Here is a 2,500-nt window from a genome sequence, read left to right as displayed (position 1 = left end):
GACCATTGTATGAATTTACAAGCCATAAAAATGGCATTGGCACGGCAGAAATTTGAAGATGTGCCTAAACCCACCAGGGCCCAGCGTGTGCCGATGGTGCTCGAGGCAACCGCCCGCACCAGGGCCCAGCGTGTGCCGATGGTGCCCGAGGCAAGCGCCCGCACCAGGGCCCAGCGTGTGCCGATGGTGGTCGAGGCAAGCGCCCGCACCAGGGCCGATAGTGTGCCGATGGTGCTCGAGGCAACCTGTCGCACCAGGGCCCAGCGTGTGCCGATGGTGATCGAGGCAACCTGCCGCACCAGGGCCCAGCGTGTGCCGATGGTGGTCGAGGCAAGCGCCCGCACCAGCGCCCAGCGTGTGCCGATGGTGCTCGAGGCAACCGACCGCACCAGGGCCCAGCGTGTGCCGATGGTGCTCGAGGCAACCTGCCGCACCAGGGCCCAGCGTGTGCCGATGGTGGTCGAGGCAACCGCCCGCACCAGGGCCCAGCGTGTGCCGATGGTGGTCGAGGCAAGCGCCCGCACCAAGGCCGAGCGTGTGCCGATGGTGGTCGAGGTAAGCGCCCGCACCAGGGCCCAGCGTGTGCCGATGGTGGTCGAGGCAAGCGCCCTCACCAAGGCCGAGCGTGTGCCGATGGTGGTCGAGGCAACCGGCCGCACCAAGGGCCGGCGTGTGCCGATGGTGTTCGAGGCAACCGCCCGCACCAGGGCCCAGCGTGAGCCGATGGTGGTCGAGCCAGGAGCCCGCACCAAGGGCCGGCTTGTGCCGATGGTGTTCGGGGCAAGCGCCCGCACCAGGGCCCAGCGTGTGCCGATGGTGGTCGAGGCAACCGCCCGCACCAGGGCCCAGCGTGTGCCGATGGTGCTCGAGGCAACCGCCCGCACCAAGGGCCGGCTTGTGCCGATGGTGTTCGAGGCAACCGCCCGCACCAGGGCCCAGCGTGTGCCGATGGTGGTCGAGGCAACCGCCAGCACCAGGGCCCAGCGTGTGCCGATGGTGGTCGAGGGAACCTGCCGCACCAGGGCCCAGCGTGTGCCGATGGTGGTCGAGGCAAGCGCCCGCACCAGGGCCCAGCGTGTGCCGATGGTGGTCGAGGCAACCGACCGCACCAGGGCCCAGCGTGTGCCGATGGTGCTCGAGGCAACCTGCCGCACCAGGGCCCAGCGTGTGCCGATGGTGGTCGAGGCAAGCGCCCGCACCAGGGCCCGGCGTGTGCCGATGGTGGTCGAGGCAACCTGCCGCACCAGGGCCCAGCGTGTGCCGATGGTGCTCGAGGCAACCGACCGCACCAGGGCCGAGCGTGTGCCGATGGTGGTCGAGGCAAGCGCCCGCACCAGGGCCCAGCGTGTGCCGATGGTGGTCGAGGCAACCGCCCGAACCAGGGCCCAGCGTGTGCCGATGGTGGTCGAGGCAACCTGCCGCACCAGGGCCCAGCGTGTGCCGATGGTGCTCGAGGCAACCGACCGCACCAGGGCGGAGCGTGTGCCGATGGTGGTCGAGGGAAGCGCCCGCACCAGGGCCCAGCGTGTGCCGATGGTGGTCGAGGCTGCCGATGGTGGTCGAGGCAACCTGCCGCACCAGGGCCCAGCGTGTGCCGATGGTGCTCGAGGCAAGCGCCCGCACCAGGGCCCAGCGTGTGCCGATGGTGGTCGAGGCAACCGACCGCACCAGGGCCCAGCGTGTGCCGATGGTGGTCGAGGCAACCTGCCGCACCAGGGCCCAGCGTGTGCCGATGGTGGTCGAGGCAAGCGCCCGCACCAGGGCCCAGCGTGTGCCGATGGTGCTCGAGTCAACCGACCGCACCAGGGCCCAGCGTGTGCCGATGGTGGTCGAGGCAAGCGCCCGCACCAGGGCCCAACGTGTGCCGATGGTGGTCGAGGCAAGCGCCCTGGTGGTCGAGGCAAGCGCCCGCACCAGGGCCCAGCGTGTGCCGATGGTGGTCGAGGCAAGCGCCCGCACCAGGGCCCAACGTGTGCCGATGGTGCTGGGGGCAACCGCCCGCACCAGGGCCCAGCGTGTGCCGATGGTGATCGAGGCAACCGCCCGCACCAGGGCCCAGCGTGTGCCGATGGTGGTCGAGGCAAGCGCCCGCACCAGTGCCCAGCGTGTGCCGATGGTGGTCGAGGCAAGCGCCCGCACCAGGGCCCAGCTTTTGCCGATGGTGATCGAGGCAACCGGCCGCTCCAGGGCCCAGCGTGTGCCGATGGTTATCGGGGCAACCGGCCGCACCAGGGCCCAGGGTCTGCGGATGGTGCTCGAGGCAACCGCCCGCACCAAGGCTCAGCATGTGCCGCTGGTGATCGAGGCAACAACCCACACCAGGGCCCAGCTTGTGCTGATGGCGGTCGAGGCAAGTGCCCGTAGCGAAGGGCAGCCTATGCCGATGATGGTCGATGCATGTGCCATCACCATGCGTCATCATGTGCCATTGATGGTCGAGGCCTTGGCCGAAGTTCGATTTTGAGCCACGGTGCCCATGCTTGGCTCCAGCATGTGCTGG

This window comes from Durio zibethinus, unplaced genomic scaffold, assembly GCF_047325235.1.
Source record: "Durio zibethinus cultivar Kanyao isolate XHJ-2024 unplaced genomic scaffold, ASM4732523v1 HiC_scaffold_391, whole genome shotgun sequence".
Taxonomy (NCBI): Eukaryota; Viridiplantae; Streptophyta; class Magnoliopsida; order Malvales; family Malvaceae; genus Durio; species Durio zibethinus.
Note: the sequence above shows the minus strand (reverse complement) of the source record.